The following is a 15,314-nucleotide window of genomic DNA, read 5'->3' on the forward strand; positions in this document are numbered from 1 at the left end:
GGCGGCCCCGGCTTGGCTTTGAGCCAGGCGGGCTGAAGGACAGGAGAGGCCAGGGGCCGGCCGGCGCCGGCCCCGGCCCGCGGCACACCCCCCCACCCCCCCGCAGCCCCCAGCCCCCAGCGAGCGGCCCGATGTGGGGCGGCGTGCCATCCGGGGAGCCGAGCGGCGGCGACGAGCCCGACAGGCCGGGGACGGGAGCGCGCCCGGGCTCCCGCGACAGACTCGGCTCCGGGGTGCGGGACGCGTCTTGGCCCCCACCCCCCGGCCCGGGCAGGCGCCCTCCGCCACCCCGGGCGCGGCGCGGGAGGCGGTCAGTCCATCAGTCGGGCCGGCAGGCGAGCATGCAGGCAGGCAGGCAGGCGTTCAGGCGGGCCGCACAGGGCGGGCGGAGGAGGGCTGAGGAGCGGCGGGCGCCTGGCCTGGAGAGAGGCGCAGAGCAGGCTCTTGGGGCGCCCAGCGGCAGCCGCGGACGTCTACGGCCATACCACCCTGAACGCGCCCGATCTCGTCTGATCTCGGAAGCTAAGCAGGGTCGGGCCTGGTTAGTACTTGGATGGGAGACCGCCTGGGAATACCGGGTGCTGTAGGCTTTTTTTTCTTCGGCCTTCCTGTCCGTCCCTTTGCCGCCAACACCCCCCTCGCCCAACGCGGCGGCGGCGGCGGTGCCCTCCGGACCACCCCTGCCATGGCCCCCGCCCCGCCGGGACCACCGCAGGGCGCCGCGGGGCACCGAGGGCGCCCGCTGCACGGGCAGGACGCCACTACATACACCACACACCTCCTCTTCCTCCCAGCCCTTCAACGACGCCCACCCGCATCCTAGCCGGCCGCGCGTCCCAGGGGGCCGAGGGGGCCGAGGGGGCCCGAAGCGGCCCAGGGAGGGGACGGGGCGACAGCCGGAACCTCGGGGCTGGGGCGCGGGGGGGCGGTGCGGTCGCTGGGGGGAGACGGGTGGGGGCTGGATCCCGTCCTCGCAGGCCTGCGAGGCCCTCCGTGGGGCCGAGGGGGGGGTGGTTGGGGGCCGGGGGCCGGGGGCCGGGCCTGCCTGCGGGCCCTCCTCGCCCCGCCCCAGGCCCCGCCCCAGGCCCCGCCCCCAGGCCCGCCCCCAGCCCCTAGCAATTCCCTGGCACCGCCCCCAGCGACCAAGCCACCCAGCCACCCGCAACACCCCCCCCCACCTTCGGCCCGGGCCCGCCTGCACCTTCTCTCCGAAGGACATGCCCTCCGTCCCCCGCGGACCACCGTCCCTTCGGCCCTCAGCCCCGGGGTCCACGCTCCGCGTGCCCAGGACACCAACCAGATGGCCCGACCGCCGGGGGCCTCAGGCCCCCCGTTGGCGCCGGGCTCCGCGCTCCGTGACCCCGCGACAGCCAAGACCACGGCGACGCGGGGGCGGCCGGCACCCAGGCCCAAAGAGCCGCTCGGGACACAGCAAGACACACCACAGACACTCGCTCCGCGCCTGGGCCAGGGCGCCGCGCACGCACGCAGGCACACGGCCCCGCGGCGGTTCGGCTGATGGGCAGGAATGGGAGCGGAACGGCATCCCTGACACCGTGGCTGCGGGGCCTGCGGCTGCCAGGGCTCCTGACGCAGCTCCAGGGCCTGCGCCCCTCCGGCGGGGTGGCTGCCTCGCCCCCACAGGCCGTGTGGCCCAGCTCCGAGTGCCTGTGTCCTCCTTCCGTCTGTCTGTGTGTGTGTGTGTCGTGGGCACCTGTGTCTGTGTCCCTGCCTGTGCGACGATGGGGTCCGGCGGCGCGGGCGGCCCCGGCTTGGCTTTGAGCCAGGCGGGCTGAAGGACAGGAGAGGCCAGGGGCCGGCCGGCGCCGGCCCCGGCCCGCGGCACACCCCCCCACCCCCCCGCAGCCCCCAGCCCCCAGCGAGCGGCCCGATGTGGGGCGGCGTGCCATCCGGGGAGCCGAGCGGCGGCGACGAGCCCGACAGGCCGGGGACGGGAGCGCGCCCGGGCTCCCGCGACAGACTCGGCTCCGGGGTGCGGGACGCGTCTTGGCCCCCACCCCCCGGCCCGGGCAGGCGCCCTCCGCCACCCCGGGCGCGGCGCGGGAGGCGGTCAGTCCATCAGTCGGGCCGGCAGGCGAGCATGCAGGCAGGCAGGCAGGCGTTCAGGCGGGCCGCACAGGGCGGGCGGAGGAGGGCTGAGGAGCGGCGGGCGCCTGGCCTGGAGAGAGGCGCAGAGCAGGCTCTTGGGGCGCCCAGCGGCAGCCGCGGACGTCTACGGCCATACCACCCTGAACGCGCCCGATCTCGTCTGATCTCGGAAGCTAAGCAGGGTCGGGCCTGGTTAGTACTTGGATGGGAGACCGCCTGGGAATACCGGGTGCTGTAGGCTTTTTTTTCTTCGGCCTTCCTGTCCGTCCCTTTGCCGCCAACACCCCCCTCGCCCAACGCGGCGGCGGCGGCGGCGGCGGCGGCGGCGGCGGCGGTGCCCTCCGGACCACCCCTGCCATGGCCCCCGCCCCGCCGGGACCACCGCAGGGCGCCGCGGGGCACCGAGGGCGCCCGCTGCACGGGCAGGACGCCACTACATACACCACACACCTCCTCTTCCTCCCAGCCCTTCAACGACGCCCACCCGCATCCTAGCCGGCCGCGCGTCCCAGGGGGCCGAGGGGGCCGAGGGGGCCCGAAGCGGCCCAGGGAGGGGACGGGGCGACAGCCGGAACCTCGGGGCTGGGGCGCGGGGGGGCGGTGCGGTCGCTGGGGGGAGACGGGTGGGGGCTGGATCCCGTCCTCGCAGGCCTGCGAGGCCCTCCGTGGGGCCGAGGGGGGGGTGGTTGGGGGCCGGGGGCCGGGGGCCGGGCCTGCCTGCGGGCCCTCCTCGCCCCGCCCCAGGCCCCGCCCCAGGCCCCGCCCCCAGGCCCGCCCCCAGCCCCTAGCAATTCCCTGGCACCGCCCCCAGCGACCAAGCCACCCAGCCACCCGCAACACCCCCCCCACCTTCGGCCCGGGCCCGCCTGCACCTTCTCTCCGAAGGACATGCCCTCCGTCCCCCGCGGACCACCGTCCCTTCGGCCCTCAGCCCCGGGGTCCACGCTCCGCGTGCCCAGGACACCAACCAGATGGCCCGACCGCCGGGGGCCTCAGGCCCCCCGTTGGCGCCGGGCTCCGCGCTCCGTGACCCCGCGACAGCCAAGACCACGGCGACGCGGGGGCGGCCGGCACCCAGGCCCAAAGAGCCGCTCGGGACACAGCAAGACACACCACAGACACTCGCTCCGCGCCTGGGCCAGGGCGCCGCGCACGCACGCAGGCACACGGCCCCGCGGCGGTTCGGCTGATGGGCAGGAATGGGAGCGGAACGGCATCCCTGACACCGTGGCTGCGGGGCCTGCGGCTGCCAGGGCTCCTGACGCAGCTCCAGGGCCTGCGCCCCTCCGGCGGGGTGGCTGCCTCGCCCCCACAGGCCGTGTGGCCCAGCTCCGAGTGCCTGTGTCCTCCTTCCGTCTGTCTGTGTGTGTGTGTGTCGTGGGCACCTGTGTCTGTGTCCCTGCCTGTGCGACGATGGGGTCCGGCGGCGCGGGCGGCCCCGGCTTGGCTTTGAGCCAGGCGGGCTGAAGGACAGGAGAGGCCAGGGGCCGGCCGGCGCCGGCCCCGGCCCGCGGCACACCCCCCCACCCCCCCGCAGCCCCCAGCCCCCAGCGAGCGGCCCGATGTGGGGCGGCGTGCCATCCGGGGAGCCGAGCGGCGGCGACGAGCCCGACAGGCCGGGGACGGGAGCGCGCCCGGGCTCCCGCGACAGACTCGGCTCCGGGGTGCGGGACGCGTCTTGGCCCCCACCCCCCGGCCCGGGCAGGCGCCCTCCGCCACCCCGGGCGCGGCGCGGGAGGCGGTCAGTCCATCAGTCGGGCCGGCAGGCGAGCATGCAGGCAGGCAGGCAGGCGTTCAGGCGGGCCGCACAGGGCGGGCGGAGGAGGGCTGAGGAGCGGCGGGCGCCTGGCCTGGAGAGAGGCGCAGAGCAGGCTCTTGGGGCGCCCAGCGGCAGCCGCGGACGTCTACGGCCATACCACCCTGAACGCGCCCGATCTCGTCTGATCTCGGAAGCTAAGCAGGGTCGGGCCTGGTTAGTACTTGGATGGGAGACCGCCTGGGAATACCGGGTGCTGTAGGCTTTTTTTTCTTCGGCCTTCCTGTCCGTCCCTTTGCCGCCAACACCCCCCTCGCCCAACGCGGCGGCGGCGGCGGTGCCCTCCGGACCACCCCTGCCATGGCCCCCGCCCCGCCGGGACCACCGCAGGGCGCCGCGGGGCACCGAGGGCGCCCGCTGCACGGGCAGGACGCCACTACATACACCACACACCTCCTCTTCCTCCCAGCCCTTCAACGACGCCCACCCGCATCCTAGCCGGCCGCGCGTCCCAGGGGGCCGAGGGGGCCGAGGGGGCCCGAAGCGGCCCAGGGAGGGGACGGGGCGACAGCCGGAACCTCGGGGCTGGGGCGCGGGGGGGGCGGTGCGGTCGCTGGGGGGAGACGGGTGGGGGCTGGATCCCGTCCTCGCAGGCCTGCGAGGCCCTCCGTGGGGCCGAGGGGGGGGTGGTTGGGGGCCGGGGGCCGGGGGCCGGGCCTGCCTGCGGGCCCTCCTCGCCCCGCCCCAGGCCCCGCCCCCAGGCCCCGCCCCCAGGCCCGCCCCCAGCCCCTAGCAATTCCCTGGCACCGCCCCCAGCGACCAAGCCACCCAGCCACCCGCAACACCCCCCCCACCTTCGGCCCGGGCCCGCCTGCACCTTCTCTCCGAAGGACATGCCCTCCGTCCCCCGCGGACCACCGTCCCTTCGGCCCTCAGCCCCGGGGTCCACGCTCCGCGTGCCCAGGACACCAACCAGATGGCCCGACCGCCGGGGGCCTCAGGCCCCCCGTTGGCGCCGGGCTCCGCGCTCCGTGACCCCGCGACAGCCAAGACCACGGCGACGCGGGGGCGGCCGGCACCCAGGCCCAAAGAGCCGCTCGGGACACAGCAAGACACACCACAGACACTCGCTCCGCGCCTGGGCCAGGGCGCCGCGCACGCACGCAGGCACACGGCCCCGCGGCGGTTCGGCTGATGGGCAGGAATGGGAGCGGAACGGCATCCCTGACACCGTGGCTGCGGGGCCTGCGGCTGCCAGGGCTCCTGACGCAGCTCCAGGGCCTGCGCCCCTCCGGCGGGGTGGCTGCCTCGCCCCCACAGGCCGTGTGGCCCAGCTCCGAGTGCCTGTGTCCTCCTTCCGTCTGTCTGTGTGTGTGTGTGTCGTGGGCACCTGTGTCTGTGTCCCTGCCTGTGCGACGATGGGGTCCGGCGGCGCGGGCGGCCCCGGCTTGGCTTTGAGCCAGGCGGGCTGAAGGACAGGAGAGGCCAGGGGCCGGCCGGCGCCGGCCCCGGCCCGCGGCACACCCCCCCACCCCCCCGCAGCCCCCAGCCCCCAGCGAGCGGCCCGATGTGGGGCGGCGTGCCATCCGGGGAGCCGAGCGGCGGCGACGAGCCCGACAGGCCGGGGACGGGAGCGCGCCCGGGCTCCCGCGACAGACTCGGCTCCGGGGTGCGGGACGCGTCTTGGCCCCCACCCCCCGGCCCGGGCAGGCGCCCTCCGCCACCCCGGGCGCGGCGCGGGAGGCGGTCAGTCCATCAGTCGGGCCGGCAGGCGAGCATGCAGGCAGGCAGGCAGGCGTTCAGGCGGGCCGCACAGGGCGGGCGGAGGAGGGCTGAGGAGCGGCGGGCGCCTGGCCTGGAGAGAGGCGCAGAGCAGGCTCTTGGGGCGCCCAGCGGCAGCCGCGGACGTCTACGGCCATACCACCCTGAACGCGCCCGATCTCGTCTGATCTCGGAAGCTAAGCAGGGTCGGGCCTGGTTAGTACTTGGATGGGAGACCGCCTGGGAATACCGGGTGCTGTAGGCTTTTTTTTCTTCGGCCTTCCTGTCCGTCCCTTTGCCGCCAACACCCCCCTCGCCCAACGCGGCGGCGGCGGCGGCGGCGGCGGCGGCGGTGCCCTCCGGACCACCCCTGCCATGGCCCCCGCCCCGCCGGGACCACCGCAGGGCGCCGCGGGGCACCGAGGGCGCCCGCTGCACGGGCAGGACGCCACTACATACACCACACACCTCCTCTTCCTCCCAGCCCTTCAACGACGCCCACCCGCATCCTAGCCGGCCGCGCGTCCCAGGGGGCCGAGGGGGCCGAGGGGGCCCGAAGCGGCCCAGGGAGGGGACGGGGCGACAGCCGGAACCTCGGGGCTGGGGCGCGGGGGGGCGGTGCGGTCGCTGGGGGGAGACGGGTGGGGGCTGGATCCCGTCCTCGCAGGCCTGCGAGGCCCTCCGTGGGGCCGAGGGGGGGGTGGTTGGGGGCCGGGGGCCGGGGGCCGGGCCTGCCTGCGGGCCCTCCTCGCCCCGCCCCAGGCCCCGCCCCAGGCCCCGCCCCCAGGCCCGCCCCCAGCCCCTAGCAATTCCCTGGCACCGCCCCCAGCGACCAAGCCACCCAGCCACCCGCAACACCCCCCCCACCTTCGGCCCGGGCCCGCCTGCACCTTCTCTCCGAAGGACATGCCCTCCGTCCCCCGCGGACCACCGTCCCTTCGGCCCTCAGCCCCGGGGTCCACGCTCCGCGTGCCCAGGACACCAACCAGATGGCCCGACCGCCGGGGGCCTCAGGCCCCCCGTTGGCGCCGGGCTCCGCGCTCCGTGACCCCGCGACAGCCAAGACCACGGCGACGCGGGGGCGGCCGGCACCCAGGCCCAAAGAGCCGCTCGGGACACAGCAAGACACACCACAGACACTCGCTCCGCGCCTGGGCCAGGGCGCCGCGCACGCACGCAGGCACACGGCCCCGCGGCGGTTCGGCTGATGGGCAGGAATGGGAGCGGAACGGCATCCCTGACACCGTGGCTGCGGGGCCTGCGGCTGCCAGGGCTCCTGACGCAGCTCCAGGGCCTGCGCCCCTCCGGCGGGGTGGCTGCCTCGCCCCCACAGGCCGTGTGGCCCAGCTCCGAGTGCCTGTGTCCTCCTTCCGTCTGTCTGTGTGTGTGTGTGTCGTGGGCACCTGTGTCTGTGTCCCTGCCTGTGCGACGATGGGGTCCGGCGGCGCGGGCGGCCCCGGCTTGGCTTTGAGCCAGGCGGGCTGAAGGACAGGAGAGGCCAGGGGCCGGCCGGCGCCGGCCCCGGCCCGCGGCACACCCCCCCACCCCCCCGCAGCCCCCAGCCCCCAGCGAGCGGCCCGATGTGGGGCGGCGTGCCATCCGGGGAGCCGAGCGGCGGCGACGAGCCCGACAGGCCGGGGACGGGAGCGCGCCCGGGCTCCCGCGACAGACTCGGCTCCGGGGTGCGGGACGCGTCTTGGCCCCCACCCCCCGGCCCGGGCAGGCGCCCTCCGCCACCCCGGGCGCGGCGCGGGAGGCGGTCAGTCCATCAGTCGGGCCGGCAGGCGAGCATGCAGGCAGGCAGGCAGGCGTTCAGGCGGGCCGCACAGGGCGGGCGGAGGAGGGCTGAGGAGCGGCGGGCGCCTGGCCTGGAGAGAGGCGCAGAGCAGGCTCTTGGGGCGCCCAGCGGCAGCCGCGGACGTCTACGGCCATACCACCCTGAACGCGCCCGATCTCGTCTGATCTCGGAAGCTAAGCAGGGTCGGGCCTGGTTAGTACTTGGATGGGAGACCGCCTGGGAATACCGGGTGCTGTAGGCTTTTTTTTCTTCGGCCTTCCTGTCCGTCCCTTTGCCGCCAACACCCCCCTCGCCCAACGCGGCGGCGGCGGCGGCGGCGGCGGCGGCGGCGGTGCCCTCCGGACCACCCCTGCCATGGCCCCCGCCCCGCCGGGACCACCGCAGGGCGCCGCGGGGCACCGAGGGCGCCCGCTGCACGGGCAGGACGCCACTACATACACCACACACCTCCTCTTCCTCCCAGCCCTTCAACGACGCCCACCCGCATCCTAGCCGGCCGCGCGTCCCAGGGGGCCGAGGGGGCCGAGGGGGCCCGAAGCGGCCCAGGGAGGGGACGGGGCGACAGCCGGAACCTCGGGGCTGGGGCGCGGGGGGGCGGTGCGGTCGCTGGGGGGAGACGGGTGGGGGCTGGATCCCGTCCTCGCAGGCCTGCGAGGCCCTCCGTGGGGCCGAGGGGGGGGTGGTTGGGGGCCGGGGGCCGGGGGCCGGGCCTGCCTGCGGGCCCTCCTCGCCCCGCCCCAGGCCCCGCCCCCAGGCCCCGCCCCAGGCCCGCCCCCAGCCCCTAGCAATTCCCTGGCACCGCCCCCAGCGACCAAGCCACCCAGCCACCCGCAACACCCCCCCCACCTTCGGCCCGGGCCCGCCTGCACCTTCTCTCCGAAGGACATGCCCTCCGTCCCCCGCGGACCACCGTCCCTTCGGCCCTCAGCCCCGGGGTCCACGCTCCGCGTGCCCAGGACACCAACCAGATGGCCCGACCGCCGGGGGCCTCAGGCCCCCCGTTGGCGCCGGGCTCCGCGCTCCGTGACCCCGCGACAGCCAAGACCACGGCGACGCGGGGGCGGCCGGCACCCAGGCCCAAAGAGCCGCTCGGGACACAGCAAGACACACCACAGACACTCGCTCCGCGCCTGGGCCAGGGCGCCGCGCACGCACGCAGGCACACGGCCCCGCGGCGGTTCGGCTGATGGGCAGGAATGGGAGCGGAACGGCATCCCTGACACCGTGGCTGCGGGGCCTGCGGCTGCCAGGGCTCCTGACGCAGCTCCAGGGCCTGCGCCCCTCCGGCGGGGTGGCTGCCTCGCCCCCACAGGCCGTGTGGCCCAGCTCCGAGTGCCTGTGTCCTCCTTCCGTCTGTCTGTGTGTGTGTGTGTCGTGGGCACCTGTGTCTGTGTCCCTGCCTGTGCGACGATGGGGTCCGGCGGCGCGGGCGGCCCCGGCTTGGCTTTGAGCCAGGCGGGCTGAAGGACAGGAGAGGCCAGGGGCCGGCCGGCGCCGGCCCCGGCCCGCGGCACACCCCCCCACCCCCCCGCAGCCCCCAGCCCCCAGCGAGCGGCCCGATGTGGGGCGGCGTGCCATCCGGGGAGCCGAGCGGCGGCGACGAGCCCGACAGGCCGGGGACGGGAGCGCGCCCGGGCTCCCGCGACAGACTCGGCTCCGGGGTGCGGGACGCGTCTTGGCCCCCACCCCCCGGCCCGGGCAGGCGCCCTCCGCCACCCCGGGCGCGGCGCGGGAGGCGGTCAGTCCATCAGTCGGGCCGGCAGGCGAGCATGCAGGCAGGCAGGCAGGCGTTCAGGCGGGCCGCACAGGGCGGGCGGAGGAGGGCTGAGGAGCGGCGGGCGCCTGGCCTGGAGAGAGGCGCAGAGCAGGCTCTTGGGGCGCCCAGCGGCAGCCGCGGACGTCTACGGCCATACCACCCTGAACGCGCCCGATCTCGTCTGATCTCGGAAGCTAAGCAGGGTCGGGCCTGGTTAGTACTTGGATGGGAGACCGCCTGGGAATACCGGGTGCTGTAGGCTTTTTTTTCTTCGGCCTTCCTGTCCGTCCCTTTGCCGCCAACACCCCCCTCGCCCAACGCGGCGGCGGCGGCGGCGGCGGCGGCGGCGGCGGTGCCCTCCGGACCACCCCTGCCATGGCCCCCGCCCCGCCGGGACCACCGCAGGGCGCCGCGGGGCACCGAGGGCGCCCGCTGCACGGGCAGGACGCCACTACATACACCACACACCTCCTCTTCCTCCCAGCCCTTCAACGACGCCCACCCGCATCCTAGCCGGCCGCGCGTCCCAGGGGGCCGAGGGGGCCGAGGGGGCCCGAAGCGGCCCAGGGAGGGGACGGGGCGACAGCCGGAACCTCGGGGCTGGGGCGCGGGGGGGCGGTGCGGTCGCTGGGGGGAGACGGGTGGGGGCTGGATCCCGTCCTCGCAGGCCTGCGAGGCCCTCCGTGGGGCCGAGGGGGGGGTGGTTGGGGGCCGGGGGCCGGGGGCCGGGCCTGCCTGCGGGCCCTCCTCGCCCCGCCCCAGGCCCCGCCCCCAGGCCCCGCCCCAGGCCCGCCCCCAGCCCCTAGCAATTCCCTGGCACCGCCCCCAGCGACCAAGCCACCCAGCCACCCGCAACACCCCCCCCACCTTCGGCCCGGGCCCGCCTGCACCTTCTCTCCGAAGGACATGCCCTCCGTCCCCCGCGGACCACCGTCCCTTCGGCCCTCAGCCCCGGGGTCCACGCTCCGCGTGCCCAGGACACCAACCAGATGGCCCGACCGCCGGGGGCCTCAGGCCCCCCGTTGGCGCCGGGCTCCGCGCTCCGTGACCCCGCGACAGCCAAGACCACGGCGACGCGGGGGCGGCCGGCACCCAGGCCCAAAGAGCCGCTCGGGACACAGCAAGACACACCACAGACACTCGCTCCGCGCCTGGGCCAGGGCGCCGCGCACGCACGCAGGCACACGGCCCCGCGGCGGTTCGGCTGATGGGCAGGAATGGGAGCGGAACGGCATCCCTGACACCGTGGCTGCGGGGCCTGCGGCTGCCAGGGCTCCTGACGCAGCTCCAGGGCCTGCGCCCCTCCGGCGGGGTGGCTGCCTCGCCCCCACAGGCCGTGTGGCCCAGCTCCGAGTGCCTGTGTCCTCCTTCCGTCTGTCTGTGTGTGTGTGTGTCGTGGGCACCTGTGTCTGTGTCCCTGCCTGTGCGACGATGGGGTCCGGCGGCGCGGGCGGCCCCGGCTTGGCTTTGAGCCAGGCGGGCTGAAGGACAGGAGAGGCCAGGGGCCGGCCGGCGCCGGCCCCGGCCCGCGGCACACCCCCCCACCCCCCCGCAGCCCCCAGCCCCCAGCGAGCGGCCCGATGTGGGGCGGCGTGCCATCCGGGGAGCCGAGCGGCGGCGACGAGCCCGACAGGCCGGGGACGGGAGCGCGCCCGGGCTCCCGCGACAGACTCGGCTCCGGGGTGCGGGACGCGTCTTGGCCCCCACCCCCCGGCCCGGGCAGGCGCCCTCCGCCACCCCGGGCGCGGCGCGGGAGGCGGTCAGTCCATCAGTCGGGCCGGCAGGCGAGCATGCAGGCAGGCAGGCAGGCGTTCAGGCGGGCCGCACAGGGCGGGCGGAGGAGGGCTGAGGAGCGGCGGGCGCCTGGCCTGGAGAGAGGCGCAGAGCAGGCTCTTGGGGCGCCCAGCGGCAGCCGCGGACGTCTACGGCCATACCACCCTGAACGCGCCCGATCTCGTCTGATCTCGGAAGCTAAGCAGGGTCGGGCCTGGTTAGTACTTGGATGGGAGACCGCCTGGGAATACCGGGTGCTGTAGGCTTTTTTTTCTTCGGCCTTCCTGTCCGTCCCTTTGCCGCCAACACCCCCCTCGCCCAACGCGGCGGCGGCGGCGGTGCCCTCCGGACCACCCCTGCCATGGCCCCCGCCCCGCCGGGACCACCGCAGGGCGCCGCGGGGCACCGAGGGCGCCCGCTGCACGGGCAGGACGCCACTACATACACCACACACCTCCTCTTCCTCCCAGCCCTTCAACGACGCCCACCCGCATCCTAGCCGGCCGCGCGTCCCAGGGGGCCGAGGGGGCCGAGGGGGCCCGAAGCGGCCCAGGGAGGGGACGGGGCGACAGCCGGAACCTCGGGGCTGGGGCGCGGGGGGGCGGTGCGGTCGCTGGGGGGAGACGGGTGGGGGCTGGATCCCGTCCTCGCAGGCCTGCGAGGCCCTCCGTGGGGCCGAGGGGGGGGTGGTTGGGGGCCGGGGGCCGGGGGCCGGGCCTGCCTGCGGGCCCTCCTCGCCCCGCCCCAGGCCCCGCCCCCAGGCCCGCCCCCAGCCCCTAGCAATTCCCTGGCACCGCCCCCAGCGACCAAGCCACCCAGCCACCCGCAACACCCCCCCCACCTTCGGCCCGGGCCCGCCTGCACCTTCTCTCCGAAGGACATGCCCTCCGTCCCCCGCGGACCACCGTCCCTTCGGCCCTCAGCCCCGGGGTCCACGCTCCGCGTGCCCAGGACACCAACCAGATGGCCCGACCGCCGGGGGCCTCAGGCCCCCCGTTGGCGCCGGGCTCCGCGCTCCGTGACCCCGCGACAGCCAAGACCACGGCGACGCGGGGGCGGCCGGCACCCAGGCCCAAAGAGCCGCTCGGGACACAGCAAGACACACCACAGACACTCGCTCCGCGCCTGGGCCAGGGCGCCGCGCACGCACGCAGGCACACGGCCCCGCGGCGGTTCGGCTGATGGGCAGGAATGGGAGCGGAACGGCATCCCTGACACCGTGGCTGCGGGGCCTGCGGCTGCCAGGGCTCCTGACGCAGCTCCAGGGCCTGCGCCCCTCCGGCGGGGTGGCTGCCTCGCCCCCACAGGCCGTGTGGCCCAGCTCCGAGTGCCTGTGTCCTCCTTCCGTCTGTCTGTGTGTGTGTGTGTCGTGGGCACCTGTGTCTGTGTCCCTGCCTGTGCGACGATGGGGTCCGGCGGCGCGGGCGGCCCCGGCTTGGCTTTGAGCCAGGCGGGCTGAAGGACAGGAGAGGCCAGGGGCCGGCCGGCGCCGGCCCCGGCCCGCGGCACACCCCCCCACCCCCCCGCAGCCCCCAGCCCCCAGCGAGCGGCCCGATGTGGGGCGGCGTGCCATCCGGGGAGCCGAGCGGCGGCGACGAGCCCGACAGGCCGGGGACGGGAGCGCGCCCGGGCTCCCGCGACAGACTCGGCTCCGGGGTGCGGGACGCGTCTTGGCCCCCACCCCCCGGCCCGGGCAGGCGCCCTCCGCCACCCCGGGCGCGGCGCGGGAGGCGGTCAGTCCATCAGTCGGGCCGGCAGGCGAGCATGCAGGCAGGCAGGCAGGCGTTCAGGCGGGCCGCACAGGGCGGGCGGAGGAGGGCTGAGGAGCGGCGGGCGCCTGGCCTGGAGAGAGGCGCAGAGCAGGCTCTTGGGGCGCCCAGCGGCAGCCGCGGACGTCTACGGCCATACCACCCTGAACGCGCCCGATCTCGTCTGATCTCGGAAGCTAAGCAGGGTCGGGCCTGGTTAGTACTTGGATGGGAGACCGCCTGGGAATACCGGGTGCTGTAGGCTTTTTTTTCTTCGGCCTTCCTGTCCGTCCCTTTGCCGCCAACACCCCCCTCGCCCAACGCGGCGGCGGCGGCGGCGGCGGCGGCGGCGGCGGTGCCCTCCGGACCACCCCTGCCATGGCCCCCGCCCCGCCGGGACCACCGCAGGGCGCCGCGGGGCACCGAGGGCGCCCGCTGCACGGGCAGGACGCCACTACATACACCACACACCTCCTCTTCCTCCCAGCCCTTCAACGACGCCCACCCGCATCCTAGCCGGCCGCGCGTCCCAGGGGGCCGAGGGGGCCGAGGGGGCCCGAAGCGGCCCAGGGAGGGGACGGGGCGACAGCCGGAACCTCGGGGCTGGGGCGCGGGGGGGCGGTGCGGTCGCTGGGGGGAGACGGGTGGGGGCTGGATCCCGTCCTCGCAGGCCTGCGAGGCCCTCCGTGGGGCCGAGGGGGGGGTGGTTGGGGGCCGGGGGCCGGGGGCCGGGCCTGCCTGCGGGCCCTCCTCGCCCCGCCCCAGGCCCCGCCCCAGGCCCCGCCCCCAGGCCCGCCCCCAGCCCCTAGCAATTCCCTGGCACCGCCCCCAGCGACCAAGCCACCCAGCCACCCGCAACACCCCCCCCACCTTCGGCCCGGGCCCGCCTGCACCTTCTCTCCGAAGGACATGCCCTCCGTCCCCCGCGGACCACCGTCCCTTCGGCCCTCAGCCCCGGGGTCCACGCTCCGCGTGCCCAGGACACCAACCAGATGGCCCGACCGCCGGGGGCCTCAGGCCCCCCGTTGGCGCCGGGCTCCGCGCTCCGTGACCCCGCGACAGCCAAGACCACGGCGACGCGGGGGCGGCCGGCACCCAGGCCCAAAGAGCCGCTCGGGACACAGCAAGACACACCACAGACACTCGCTCCGCGCCTGGGCCAGGGCGCCGCGCACGCACGCAGGCACACGGCCCCGCGGCGGTTCGGCTGATGGGCAGGAATGGGAGCGGAACGGCATCCCTGACACCGTGGCTGCGGGGCCTGCGGCTGCCAGGGCTCCTGACGCAGCTCCAGGGCCTGCGCCCCTCCGGCGGGGTGGCTGCCTCGCCCCCACAGGCCGTGTGGCCCAGCTCCGAGTGCCTGTGTCCTCCTTCCGTCTGTCTGTGTGTGTGTGTGTCGTGGGCACCTGTGTCTGTGTCCCTGCCTGTGCGACGATGGGGTCCGGCGGCGCGGGCGGCCCCGGCTTGGCTTTGAGCCAGGCGGGCTGAAGGACAGGAGAGGCCAGGGGCCGGCCGGCGCCGGCCCCGGCCCGCGGCACACCCCCCCACCCCCCCGCAGCCCCCAGCCCCCAGCGAGCGGCCCGATGTGGGGCGGCGTGCCATCCGGGGAGCCGAGCGGCGGCGACGAGCCCGACAGGCCGGGGACGGGAGCGCGCCCGGGCTCCCGCGACAGACTCGGCTCCGGGGTGCGGGACGCGTCTTGGCCCCCACCCCCCGGCCCGGGCAGGCGCCCTCCGCCACCCCGGGCGCGGCGCGGGAGGCGGTCAGTCCATCAGTCGGGCCGGCAGGCGAGCATGCAGGCAGGCAGGCAGGCGTTCAGGCGGGCCGCACAGGGCGGGCGGAGGAGGGCTGAGGAGCGGCGGGCGCCTGGCCTGGAGAGAGGCGCAGAGCAGGCTCTTGGGGCGCCCAGCGGCAGCCGCGGACGTCTACGGCCATACCACCCTGAACGCGCCCGATCTCGTCTGATCTCGGAAGCTAAGCAGGGTCGGGCCTGGTTAGTACTTGGATGGGAGACCGCCTGGGAATACCGGGTGCTGTAGGCTTTTTTTTCTTCGGCCTTCCTGTCCGTCCCTTTGCCGCCAACACCCCCCTCGCCCAACGCGGCGGCGGCGGCGGCGGCGGCGGCGGCGGTGCCCTCCGGACCACCCCTGCCATGGCCCCCGCCCCGCCGGGACCACCGCAGGGCGCCGCGGGGCACCGAGGGCGCCCGCTGCACGGGCAGGACGCCACTACATACACCACACACCTCCTCTTCCTCCCAGCCCTTCAACGACGCCCACCCGCATCCTAGCCGGCCGCGCGTCCCAGGGGGCCGAGGGGGCCGAGGGGGCCCGAAGCGGCCCAGGGAGGGGACGGGGCGACAGCCGGAACCTCGGGGCTGGGGCGCGGGGGGGCGGTGCGGTCGCTGGGGGGAGACGGGTGGGGGCTGGATCCCGTCCTCGCAGGCCTGCGAGGCCCTCCGTGGGGCCGAGGGGGGGGTGGTTGGGGGCCGGGGGCCGGGGGCCGGGCCTGCCTGCGGGCCCTCCTCGCCCCGCCCCAGGCCCCGCCCCCAGGCCCGCCCCCAGCCCCTAGCAATTCCCTGGCACCGCCCCCAGCGACCAAGCCACCCAGCCA

At 76.6% G+C, this 15,314-nt stretch overlaps 9 non-coding genes across 9 annotated transcripts; all 9 read left to right on the top strand.

Moving 5' to 3' along the window:
• Positions 1-471: 471 nt before the first annotated feature.
• LOC118354635 (5S ribosomal RNA) lies at positions 472-590 on the top strand. The gene has a single exon (XR_004815514.1). It is a non-coding gene; the product is annotated as a 5S ribosomal RNA (ribosomal RNA).
• Positions 591-2,231: 1,641 nt separating this feature from the next.
• LOC118354622 (5S ribosomal RNA) lies at positions 2,232-2,350 on the top strand. Its single transcript, XR_004815505.1, has one exon. It is a non-coding gene; the product is annotated as a 5S ribosomal RNA (ribosomal RNA).
• Positions 2,351-4,011: 1,661 nt separating this feature from the next.
• Positions 4,012-4,130, top strand: LOC118354650 (5S ribosomal RNA). The gene has a single exon (XR_004815529.1). It is a non-coding gene; the product is annotated as a 5S ribosomal RNA (ribosomal RNA).
• Positions 4,131-5,772: 1,642 nt separating this feature from the next.
• Positions 5,773-5,891, top strand: LOC118354651 (5S ribosomal RNA). The gene has a single exon (XR_004815530.1). It is a non-coding gene; the product is annotated as a 5S ribosomal RNA (ribosomal RNA).
• A 1,655-nt stretch (positions 5,892-7,546) lies between these two features.
• Positions 7,547-7,665, top strand: LOC118354652 (5S ribosomal RNA). The gene has a single exon (XR_004815531.1). It is a non-coding gene; the product is annotated as a 5S ribosomal RNA (ribosomal RNA).
• A 1,658-nt stretch (positions 7,666-9,323) lies between these two features.
• Positions 9,324-9,442, top strand: LOC118354630 (5S ribosomal RNA). Its single transcript, XR_007410460.1, has one exon. It is a non-coding gene; the product is annotated as a 5S ribosomal RNA (ribosomal RNA).
• Positions 9,443-11,100: 1,658 nt separating this feature from the next.
• LOC118354633 (5S ribosomal RNA) lies at positions 11,101-11,219 on the top strand. The gene has a single exon (XR_004815512.1). It is a non-coding gene; the product is annotated as a 5S ribosomal RNA (ribosomal RNA).
• A 1,628-nt stretch (positions 11,220-12,847) lies between these two features.
• Positions 12,848-12,966, top strand: LOC125755020 (5S ribosomal RNA). The gene has a single exon (XR_007410461.1). It is a non-coding gene; the product is annotated as a 5S ribosomal RNA (ribosomal RNA).
• A 1,658-nt stretch (positions 12,967-14,624) lies between these two features.
• On the top strand, positions 14,625-14,743 carry LOC118354638 (5S ribosomal RNA). Its single transcript, XR_004815517.1, has one exon. It is a non-coding gene; the product is annotated as a 5S ribosomal RNA (ribosomal RNA).
• Positions 14,744-15,314: the final 571 nt, after the last annotated feature.

This window comes from Canis lupus, chromosome 4 (genome assembly GCF_003254725.2).
Source record: "Canis lupus dingo isolate Sandy chromosome 4, ASM325472v2, whole genome shotgun sequence".
Classification (NCBI taxonomy): Eukaryota; Metazoa; Chordata; class Mammalia; order Carnivora; family Canidae; genus Canis; species Canis lupus.